General features: G+C 34.7%; 1 protein-coding gene across 2 annotated transcripts in view; it reads left to right on the forward strand.

Annotated features, from left to right (window-relative positions):
- ZFAND3 (zinc finger AN1-type containing 3) overlaps window positions 1-12,191 on the forward strand; it is a 322,750-nt gene that overhangs the window by 73,244 nt on the left and 237,315 nt on the right. The gene's annotated exons all lie outside the window — the stretch shown is intronic.

Consider the following 12,191-nt stretch of genomic DNA (forward strand, 5'->3'; position numbering starts at 1 on the left):
CAAAGATAAACATGGCTTGAAAGAAGAGGTTAAGAAAACACCAAACCACCCCCTTCATTTGTAGGGGGTGGGGGAGGTCTACTAGTGTGGTACATTGTATATCTTTTCAGACTTTTTTGATTTTTTTTTTCTCTCCAATTCTTTTTCTTTTTTTGGACAGTGGAGCAAATTAGATACAACGTATTGAAGCAAATGAACCCTAGTAGCCTAATGTTCAATAAACCTAATGACTCCAGCTATAGGGGTAGGGCTTCACATTTAATAAAAACTAGAAAACATTCTGGCAGAAATCAGATTTAGATTAATACCTCACAAATGAACCAAGATAAGTACTATATGGTTACATGACTTAGATATAAAAGGTCACATCATAAACAAATTAAAGAAGCAAGGAAGAAGTTACCTTTTGGATGTGTGGAGAAGTATCCACGACAAAAAACGGATAGAGAAGATCCTAGAGGATAAAATGGACAGCTTTGATTACATATAATTGAAAAGGTTTTGCTTTGTTTATCAAAACTAGTAGTATAGTTAAAATTAGAAGGGCAACAGGTAACTGGGGAAAATATTTGCAGTCAGTTTCTCTGATAAAGGTTTAATATTTACCAAGATGTATAAGTAATTGATTCTGATTTATAAGAACAAGGACCATTTCCCAGTAGGTACATGATCAGAAATTATATTGAAGCCATTATTAAAGGAAGAAATTCAAACTATCAACAGCCATATGAAAAACATGGTAAAGGGATATGACCAGGCAGTTTTCAAAGGAAAGCAATCTAAGCTCTCAGTAGCTGTGTGGAAAAACAGATGTTCCACATTGTCTTATAATTAGAGAAAATTAAGGTACTATTGATAGGTGAATTAGTCCAGCTATTCTAGAAGGGTAATTCAAAAGTATAACCAAAATTTCACTAAAACACGTATGTTTTTTGACCCAACAATACCATAATGAGGATGTATATTTTCCAGATCAAAGAAAAAGAGGAAAAGGGCCTATATATACAAAAATATTTATAGCCTCTTTTTTTTTTTTTTGTAGTGGCAAAAAAAAAGTAGAAAACAAGGGGCTGCCCATGTATTAAGGAATGAGGCTAAACTAATTAAGGTATTTGAATATTATGGAATACCATTGTGTCATAAGAAATGAAAACAACTTTGAAAGAATTAAGAATTCTAATCCATGCAATAGTGAACTGTGATTCCAGAGCACCAATACGGAAGTGCGCTATCTGCTTCCTGACAGAAATTTGATGGATTCAAGATGCCAAATGCAAGTTATATGATTAGTGCTGAATTTGGTTTGCTTGAACTGTATATTTGTTACATAGGTTTCGTTTTGGGGAGAGGTGAGGAAAAAATGCTAATTGAAAACACCCTCTCCCCCCAATTGTGATTAAAGCAGTAGGACATTTAATCATGTTCTTTTTGGTAACCATGGTCAAACTGATTTAATTTAATCACTAATCCCAAAGTGTGTTTATGTGATGTTGCTAGGCAGATAGCAATATGCTTGTGTTGGGTAGGTTCTGGTTTCCTGGATGAGAATGCAAAGCATGGTCTAAGACCAGCCAATGTACTAAATCTAAAGATGGTGCTATGAAGCTGTCATTAGGGTGGGATGTAGTAGTTTGATATTATTGTTGTTAAATGCAGTTTATTATTGTTGTTATTGGTAACAGCAGGAGTTGTAATAAATTGCACCTATTCATCCATATTCTTTCATTTATCTCTTATGTGACTGACAACTTTTATTTTAGATAAATGTCCAAAGGGTCTGAGGTGCAGTTTGTGACTGAATATCTTAACAAAGCAGCTGACAGGCCCATGTAGAAATTAAACATGTTCTCTTACCTTATCAGGAGTTTACTTCATGTAGTTAGTATGCTGTATTTGGCCCATTGGATCATTGTCAGCCAATTGAAGGTGGGAAGCAGCACATTAATAGAGTTCTTGTCAAGTTGGTCCTGAGCCCACTGCTTTTTAATATTTTGACTTTGATGATGAAACATGGAGTATGGTCATTAAATAGGCATATAATGTCTAACTGGGTTGGATAGCTATAGCACAGTGGGAAAGTGGATTAAAAAACTAAGAATTTCTTTTGACAGTTTAGAAAAGTTGTAGGATAGAAGGCAGCATTTAAGAAGAGCAGAGATGGTAACTTACAGAAAGAAAATTCAGCATAAGCTTATGACTGACTTTGTATCATTTGCAGAAAAAAAGACCATAAATTATATATGATTCAGCAATATCTTTGCCCTTCTATCAATATGATACTGATGTATACATAATAAAACAGAACTTGAAAAAAACACAAGACAGACAGCCCTGCGGTGACTCAGGCCCAATGATAGAAACAAGCAAATAAAAAACCAACTGAAAATTCACTGAAAGATTTGGGATTAAGGAAAACTGATAGAATAAGATATATGGATCCTATCTGTCTGGAAAGTAATGAAATTAGTGTAGAGAAGACTGAAGGTAGAACTTAAAAGTAGTTTTCAAATTGAATACTTCATGGTCACCATCTGAATTTGTTGCTGCCTGTAATGTGGCTAAAATTCTAATGAGTGATCACCAATAAATTAGAAGCTTTACCAAGAGTTTAGACTTTTAAGCATTTATTAAGGAGCATAAGAATTTGGTGAAGAGAGAGAGAAAGAGGCCTAGATTCAGCAATCTATCTCGGGGAGCCAGCATTTTTGCTCCACTCCTCACGAGGTCCTGGAGAGAGAGAGAGAGAGAGAGAGAGAGAGAGAGAGAGAGAGAGAGAGAGCGAGCGTGAGCGAGGGTGAGCATCTTGCCCCTTCTTTGTCCCACAAGCCTCCTGTCTAAACTGGAAACATCCTGTCCATCCACACACAGCTCCAAGCTAATTGGCTGGTAGCTTTGATCGACAGTACCCATGAGCAAATGTCACTTCCTGACTCCAAGGAACTGACCTTCTAAGCCACATGGCTTGCCCTCAGACTCCTTCTCCTCATGGCAGAGTTTTCCTACAGTATCTCTCCAGCAGGGGGTGTCACTCCAATTGTCACAAAATATATAAAAATTATTTTATGGATAGTCTAGAGGACTTTTATTACAGTAGGAGATATTTAAATTAGACATTCAAAATTAATGATTTCAATGATTGTGATGGATTTTTTAAAAAAGAGGTTGTGAGAAAAAAAAAGAGGTTGTGGATGTAAAAAAGGGTAGTCGGGGTGTTTTATGTAAAATCTTATGTGAAGTACAGAATTACAGTCCAGACGATCTTTTGAATTTCCTTCAGTGTATGTAGCAGCTATACAGAGGAGGAATTTTCCTTTACTAGCTTGTTACTCTTGTTTATGTTCATGAACAACCCTAAAGTTATTGAGAAATGGAAACTTGGTTAAACTTGAGAGTCTTGAACTTTCTCATTTCTGTATCAGTACATGGAGTTGTATAGAGAGATTCATGGTCTTTTTTCTTGCTTTGTTCTCTGAAAGCTTGAGTACCAAACTTGTCTGTCCTCATTCCCTTATAGCATATCAGTTACAGTACAGGAATATCAAATGTAGATCATAATAATGTATTCTTTTATAAAATAGAAACTATTGTAAAGCCATAGTTATTATTTCTTTAACTTCTCTTATGTTTAGTGAATGCTCTAGCAATACTTTCATTCTGTTTTAGCAAGCAGCACCTATTGTAATATGTGCCATTTAGTAACTCACCCTCTTTGGGATTTTTCCAGGTGCCTGAAGGGTCTTGTATTTTTTAATTTTATCAGTCATGAAGGTGTCCTTGGTAGCATGTTTAACCTTGTTGTTCCTGACTATAAAAGTGACTATCATCTTTCAGTTACATGGCTTATTGTCAGACAAAGAAATAGCTAAAAATAATACCTAAGGTTTACCTTTCATCTCTTATTAAAATTATCTTCTATTTCATCTAATTTTCCATAAATATGGATGTGAGTGCTCTTCATAATGAAAGGAGATAAATGCATAGTCATCCACCATGAATAACTTCCTTGGCCCCAGAGATTGTAATGGTTAATTTTTCACTGAGTGTTATTAGAAGCCTTCTGAACCAGGGGCTAGGAATACCTAGTCCAAAATTTCCAATTTAATTCAACAAGCAAACTAAAGGTACTGGGAATACAAAGACAAAACAGTCTCTTCCTTCAAGGAGATTACATTCTTTAGGGAGGTGGTATGCAATATGTATGTACCCCAAAATAAAATACATATATTCTCTTTTGGAAAAAGAATTTGGATGCTTTAACATCTTACTAAAAGGTGACAGTCATTGTAGTTGTGAGAACAGTATTTGGGAAAAATGCTTTGTATTTTCTTATCCTTCAGATTTTCTAAAAATGCTTTTTTGATTGATAATTTGAATTTTTGTTGTATGTTGATAGCTTTGCATAATACATTTGTATATATGTAAAAAGAATATATCTGCATTATAGCCAAATCCTGGATTGTTCTGAAATGGATTAATTTCTTTATTTTGTAGACTGACATTCTTGCTTTTTAGAGGTACTTTATTAGTGGTTATAACATCACCACCAGGAGCTTAGTGGAGGAGAAAAGACTAAGCTCAAATTTTGTCTATTTCAAATATTCCCATTTTTAGGTGGTGATGATGCACTGTATTGAATGTTTGGGACTCTTGTGGCCAGAGGAATGGAAGGAGTGCTTTTTGTCAGTAGTGTTCATATACCACATTAACTGTAAATTCTCATAATACAACATTTTTATTAACATTTATTACTGAATGCTCATACTTTTGGAAGATAGATCTGTGGGCAAAGAGGATCTTTATAGTATGTACAGTTATAATATATGCATATTATAGAAGAAATGGAAATATACTAAGTTCCATGAAGTGTGGTTTACTGTTAATTTGTAGTCTCCTCTGGATCCTTGATACCTTCAATTCTGAGTATAGAAAAAAGTATAGAAAACAACTTTTGGGGGTTGTTTTAAAATTCAATCTATGTGAAAACTTAAGTTACGCTTTTTTCCTTTTTAACACAACAGTTAATCAGAATTTTTCTCCAAATGACTGTTCTTTGGTTCTGGCTATTCTTGCTTACCATTCCAGATACCTTGATCTGAACTTTTAGTAATCAGTATAGGAAAACCACATAGGGCACAGGACAAGAACAAACTGTTTTAAGTTTGGATTCAATTATAGTATAGGAAGCTTAAAAAAAAAAATCTAACAAAATACTCCTCAAGGCAAGGGATATGACCTTTACTTCTCAACCCTGAACATTAGCCTCTCCTTTTAAATATAAAAATTAAAACTTCTTTACAAGATTTTTTTTAAATGGTCTGTAATCCACAAAACTTCTGCCTCATAGGTGAATTTTCTTTTTTTAAAAAATAAGATAAGCTGTAAATACCCAATGTGATTTCTCAGTGCTTTGAGTCTGGACAGTGTATTCTTGCTATGTGCCAACCCCAGTTTTATCAGCTCTTTTTCCCCCTTGGTACTTTTTACTTCTTGCCTCTGTAAAAATTGTTTTAGCAGTATTGGATGATGTGTAACATTTCGGACAGTCAGGATGAACTATTGAAAACCTCCTTTGTCATTGCCAGCTACGATATCATCTATTTAAGCTGGCCTTTTCCTTCCTAGCCTGGGGTGGGTAGGGTGCGATGGCTTAGCAGAGTCATTTGCTACTCCCTAGCATGTTGTTAAGGAAGTAGGCTTTTAAAGTTGCAAGTATAGATAATAGCAGAAAGATTTTTCTCTAAAGTGATTCTCAAAAGATCATGTAATCCTGAAGGGCCAGGTACAGAATACTGTTTCTAGGCTTAAATTTCTTTTTTTTTTTTTTTTGTTTTTTTTTAAGGCTTATAAATATGTGTGTGAGAAGACATGTGAGAATTTGTTAGTATACTTCATGATTATAATGCTATTTGGATTCCCTTAATAGACTGAGCTTTTGTGGATTCTTCATTAAAGCAAATGCATGTTTTCTGAACCAGTTACATCCTAAATTTTTTGGGAGAAAATCTAGAAGAATATGCATGATCTTTTTTTGGAGGGGTGAGGTAATTGGGGGTTAAGTGACTTGCCCAGGTTCACACAGCTAGTTAAGCTTCAAGTGTCTGAGGCTGGATCTGAACTCAGGTCCTTTTGAATCCAGGGCTGGTGTTCTATCCACTGTGCCACCACTGCCCCAGAATATGCATGATCTTAAATATATTTCTACAACCTTTCTTCTCTTTTTTTTAAAAAAAAATTTTTTTTACAACCTTTCTTAAGGAACTGTTAGTCACTTATACTTTACTGAGTGATATTTGCTAACTTAACAAAGTGATTTTTTTTTTTACAACAGTCCTTTGAAGGCAGGCAGTTTAAGTAGCATCTTCTCCATTTTATACAAGTTCCTTACATAATGATCTCTTTGTTTAATTATTTACTTGTTTAATTAGTTGGTGATGGTGGTAATTTGTTTTTATTTCAAAATTTGTTATATTGACAGCCATGTAAATTGTGACAGTTTTCTGAATATTTCAGTATGCAGGATCTTTGTCAGCACCATGCAGAATAGTGACTTCCACAGTGCTTGTCTGAAAAACTTAATCTCTTTAGAAATCAAACTATAAGCACCACTATAATTTTGGGTTCCTTTTCTCTAACTCTACAGGGTATGGAGTGGATATGTCTTACAGATGTACCCCTTTTATTAGAATTTAAACTTGACGAGCATGGTCTCTCTTTTTGTTTGTTTTCCCAGCTCCTTGCACAATACCTGGCACATAATAATCCCTTAGTAAATTCTTGTTGCCTCTGTATATGCTTAGCTATAGGTAATATTTGTGAGATTAAGGGGACAGTGAGGGAAATTCTTCTGTGCCTTTTTTGGGGTGAAATTTAGGTGTTAAAACTGTGACAATTGGTGATGAATACAAGTTGACTTGAATTCCCTCAGTCTTCTCCCCACTATGTCTTTTGGAGCAACGGAACAAGAAAAATGGCGGCTTGTCAATTACTTGACTCTCTTTGATATTGCTTGGACAAGAGACAAGGACTACATCAGAGCCTGCTTCTCAAGTTGTCCTAGCAACAAGAAAAATTGCCTTCCCTTGGGAACCCTGTGCCAACTTTTGGTTTCTTATTGTCTATGGGGAGCCTCAGGGTTCCCATAGATCCGACATGGAGCTAGCAATTTGCTGCTGAGGGGGTGAAGGTCAGGGTGAGGTAAGAGGTTTTTTTTTTCCTCCCAAATTAACAGGAAGCTGACTCAATATTGGGAATTCCTTATAACTTTTGCAAAAGGGGAGAATGGAGGGGTATGTGGAATAACTTGGCACTAGAAGATGGAATTTTTGAATGGTTCTGTTGTATTATGTATATATCTCATTCTCTCTGTATTTGTGGGTTGTTGATCTATATGTAGGTATTTTTTGCTAACTGCTAGGTGGCATGGTGGCATGGTGGCATGCCATGCCTGGAGTCAGGAAAACTCATCTTCATGAGTTTAAATCTGGCCTCAGAAATATAACTGTTGTGTGACTCTGGGCAAGTCACTTAACCCTGCTTGCCTCAGTTTCCTCATCTGTAAAATGAGCTTGAGAAGGAAATGTCAAACCATTCTAGTATCTTTGCCAAGAAAACCCCAAATTGGGTCTTGAAGAGTTGGACACAACTGAAAATGACTGAACAACAAAATTCTTTCTATTTATAAATGTGAAATGAAGTCTTCAGCATTAGGGGAATACAGTTGGGACATATCTTTTCTTAATTATATATGGTCTCTCTTGGTGTCACAGAGTTTTTAGGAAACTGGAACACAGTATACAGTCTCTGCATGACCACAATGACCATTGTTTATTTACTTGCTTCTCTTTGAATTTTAGTTGTATTGGTTTTGTTTATGTAAAAACTTATTAACATTATATAATCAAAATTGTCCATTTTATTGGCTTTGATGTTCTGTATCCCTGATAAGTCATGAACTCCTTCCCTATCCATAAATCTGACAGAACAGATTTCTTCTTTAGTCCTAATTTGTTTATGGTGTCATCCTTAATATTTAAGTCATGTAACCATTTGGAGCTTATCTTAGTATTTGATGTGAGATTAATTTTGTTTCTTCCAAATCTTCCAATGACTTTTATTGAATAATGAATTCTTCCATTCTTCCAATATTTTTTTATTGAATAGTGAATTTTTACCTCAGTAGCTGGACTCTTTGGACTTTTTAAACACTAGGCTACTGTGCTTGTTTCTATATATTGTGTATCTAATCTGTTTCACTTATAAAAATTAAAACAAAAATTAAACACGAAATAATTGAAAGCAAAAAAACCAATTGCAATAATAAAACCAGGAGGTGGTTTTAAAAAGCAATAAAATACACAAACCATTGGTTAATTTTATTTTAAAAAGGAGGAAAACAAAATCATTATTGTGAAAAATGAAAAGTGAATTACCACCAAATAAAGAATAAAAGAAAATATTTTTGTATTTTTGGCCTAATAATATGCTAATTAAACTGACAGTCTAAATGAAATAGTTAAATATTTACAAGAATATAAAAGCCCCAGATGAACAGAACAGAAGCTTAAATACCCAGTGAACAAGCCATGAATGAGCTCCTAAAAAGGAGGAAAAAAACCCAGGACCAGATGGATTTACAAATGAACTCTATTAAAAATTTTAGAAGCATTAATTCCAATGTTAAAAAAGTTATTTGAAAAAAATTGGAAAAGAAGAGACCTTGTCAAAATTTTTTTATGGTACAAACATGGTCTTTGATACCTAAACCAGGGAGAATCAGAACAGAGAAAGAAGCCTATACACCAGCATCCATAATAAGTCTGTTAGAAAATTTTAAGTAATATGAGGAGACTACTGTAACATATTACAAAGATTTCACATTTTGACCAGGTTGGATTTATACTAGAAATACAGGATTGGTTCAACATTAGGAGACATAATTGATCATATTAATAACAGCAACAAAAATTATTATTATAGCAATAGATGCAGAGATAGCTTTTGGTAAGATTTAAAACCTATTCCCATTAAGATGAGAAAGCATAAAATACATGGTTCTTTCCTTAATTTACTAAATATTATTTATTTATTATTACCTAAAATTATGTATACTATGAGGATAAACTAGAGACCTTTCTACTGAGGTCAAGGGTAAAGCAAGGATGTCCATTATCACGTTTATTATTTGCTAGAAATTCTAGCTATAATGATAGGACAAGAACACTAAATTGAGGGAATAAGCATAGCCAAAGAGTCAGTCAACATTCATTAACTGACAAGTAGGTGCCAGGCACTCACTCTCAGCATTGAGGATACAAAAAGAGGCAAAAGATGAACATTGCCTTAAAGGAACTTACAAGAGGGATCAAACTATTAACTTTACAGTTGCTATGATGGTTTACTTATAGAATACTGGAGACTCACCTAAAGATTAATTGAACAATTTGAGCAAAGTTGAATGATATAAAATAAACTCACATAAATCATTGGCATTTCTGTGTAATATACAGGGAAACCCAGAAGAAAGATATAGAAAGAGAAATTTCATTTAAAAAACTACAAACTGTATAAAATATCTGGGAATTAATACAATTACACAAATAGTTCTAAATAATTGGGGAAAAATTCATTGTGGGAATAGATTGAGCCAATATAATAAAAATGACAGTAGTACTTAATTTATTCACAGCCATACCAATCAAACTACTAAAAGATTGCTTTAGAGGTAGAAACAGAAATATGAGGCAGACAATAAAAATGTGAACTTTTTATTATCATAATGCTAATGTTATGGTTTAGGTCTGGCAAACAACATGGTGGGGCAGAATTTTGTGGCTTAGAGTCAGTACCTCAGGGTGACAGCCTTTTCTCACTAGGCTAAGTCAGGGACCATAGGCTCACAATTGGAACAAAATTAGATTCTGTTAATTATTGGTTAACAAAAGGAGGTTTCCCTAGTCATAGGACAAGAAAGACATTCATAGAAAAGTACAGGATAATCATCAAGGAAGAAGCCTGGATTCACATGAGCATAGTTCTCCTGTTTTGGTGTTAGTCATGCTTAAGAAGTCTGTAATCAGTCCCTTAAGTCCATGGTGTTTTTGTACTTGTACAAAGAATGCAGACTCCTAAACCTGAGCCAAAAACATCTTGAAGACAGTTTCATTACTTTTTAAGGCTAACTGGCTTAGCCTGTGTGTGGGGTAGGTCCTTAAGAAAAGCTAGCTCATCCTAAGTGAGAAGGCCCTAGGAAATACAGTTCTTAATACAGTGAACCTGTTTCATTCAGTGTTAGGATTTCTGGGATAGGGCAGTTGTAAAAATATGGGGGATTCCTCTTAGATTTGACTCTTTAAGGCATGCAGATTAGTGGTTCTGTGTCATCATATTTAGGCCATCCCATTATAGAAAAAGACCTAGGCATTGCTGTCATTTAGTAACATCTTTTTTCTTTCCTTTGCCTAATTGACCACAACCTCAAGGAAAGGTAGAATGACTGACAGCAAATGTTCTTCTCTTTGTGAGATCTCCCAAACTACTTAAGCTGGTGTAAATACTTATTAATATTGACTTGGAGAGTGCCCACACTGAAGTGGACCCTCTCCTAAGCCCTAATACAAAATAGGATCCCAATCTAAGTGTGAATTCTTAGAGTCTGACAGTATCAAATGGCTTTTATATTAAGTTAAGAGGCACTTTCTGAAGCATGTCATTGGATAATATAGTCTGATCTCAGTAAGTATAGTCTTTAAGAGAGCAACATATACAAATATAGAATCTCTGTGGAGGTATAGCTTGGCAGCTGCTCCTGTAGGTGCTATAGCCACATATATTGACAACCCAGCAAAGAAACTTTTCACCACCAAAGTTCTTGTCACTGTCAAATGGTTCAGCATTGGAAATGGATGTAATTTTATCAGTAGAAATAACATTAAAGAAGAGGCATTACCATTTGCTTTGATGTCACTTGAGGGCAGGGATCGACATTGTTGGCACCCTCTCCCACAAAAATCCTCATTGCTTAGCACAGTGCTTTGCACATAGTAAGCACTTAAATGCTGTATTCACTCATTAATGTGTATCATGACTTATGTGGATAGCTGGGGAATAGGTCTGGTGTTGTGGTCATTTGTTAGGAAATAAGATGGGGTTAACTTAGAGATAACTTTGTAGAAGATGGAGGTTTTAAAATTAAATTTATGGGAAGGATATGTGGTTAAAACTAGTCTTCATTCAAAGAATAATATAAATGATTTAATTTTTCTATTAAAGTAGGTTTTATATTTATTTTTTTCTTTATTAATGCTTGTATAAGGTAATTTTGCCTGTTGATTGGTCAGCCAAGAAAAAGGTTGGAGAGAGGTCACATGGTGTAGTGAAAAGGAGCAAGGTTTGAATCCTAGATTATGTTCTTTACCGCCTGTATGACTTGTATGAGTTATATTCTGGGGCTCTCTACCTCAATTCCTGTTTCTTCATTTATAAAATGAAGGCATTAGATTAGTCAGTTTCTAAGTTCTAGATTTGAGGGCTAGCCATGGCACCACCCCGCCAATTCAAAAAGGTTATGAAGGAGCTGGTCACAAGAAGACCATTCTGTAGAATGAGAATTAGAATAATTAGGCAGTCAGGTTGAGAGTTTAGAAAGCATTTTATTTGATCTAATTGGGATAGAGAAGAGCAAAAAATGGGAACATGGTTTAGAGTTGTGATATGTTTAAAGTGGTGGAGATGGAAAATAACTTTGCAGAAGAGACAAGATGTCCAGAAGAAAGAAATGACAATAATTCTGTTATGATAAAACCTTGAGATGGAGACAAATGTGTAGATTCAGCTGTCTTGTAGAGGAGAAAATCCTGTTGTTTGGCATAAACTGGAAGTTCTGAATTCAGTGAAGGTCTTTACCTTTCTTGTCCCAGGACGTTCTTTCCTTCTCCCTGTCTCTTTTAGAAATTTTTGTATCTTTCCTTGTGGATCATAGTTGTGACATTTGTTTCTAAGTACAGAAAACAGCCATTCTCGATAATCAAGCAGATTCCAGTCTTCTTATTTGATATCTTTGAATTTATTGGGAATTGTTGGTTGTCTATTTTGCACCCCAAGCTAATTAAGCTACTAGCTAGTTATGTTTTAGAAAAGGATTGAATAAGAGTTCTGGGAGGGAAAATAAAAGATAAATTAAAAAAGTTTTCCTT

Source organism: Dromiciops gliroides, chromosome 4 (genome assembly GCF_019393635.1).
Source record: "Dromiciops gliroides isolate mDroGli1 chromosome 4, mDroGli1.pri, whole genome shotgun sequence".
Classification (NCBI taxonomy): Eukaryota; Metazoa; Chordata; class Mammalia; order Microbiotheria; family Microbiotheriidae; genus Dromiciops; species Dromiciops gliroides.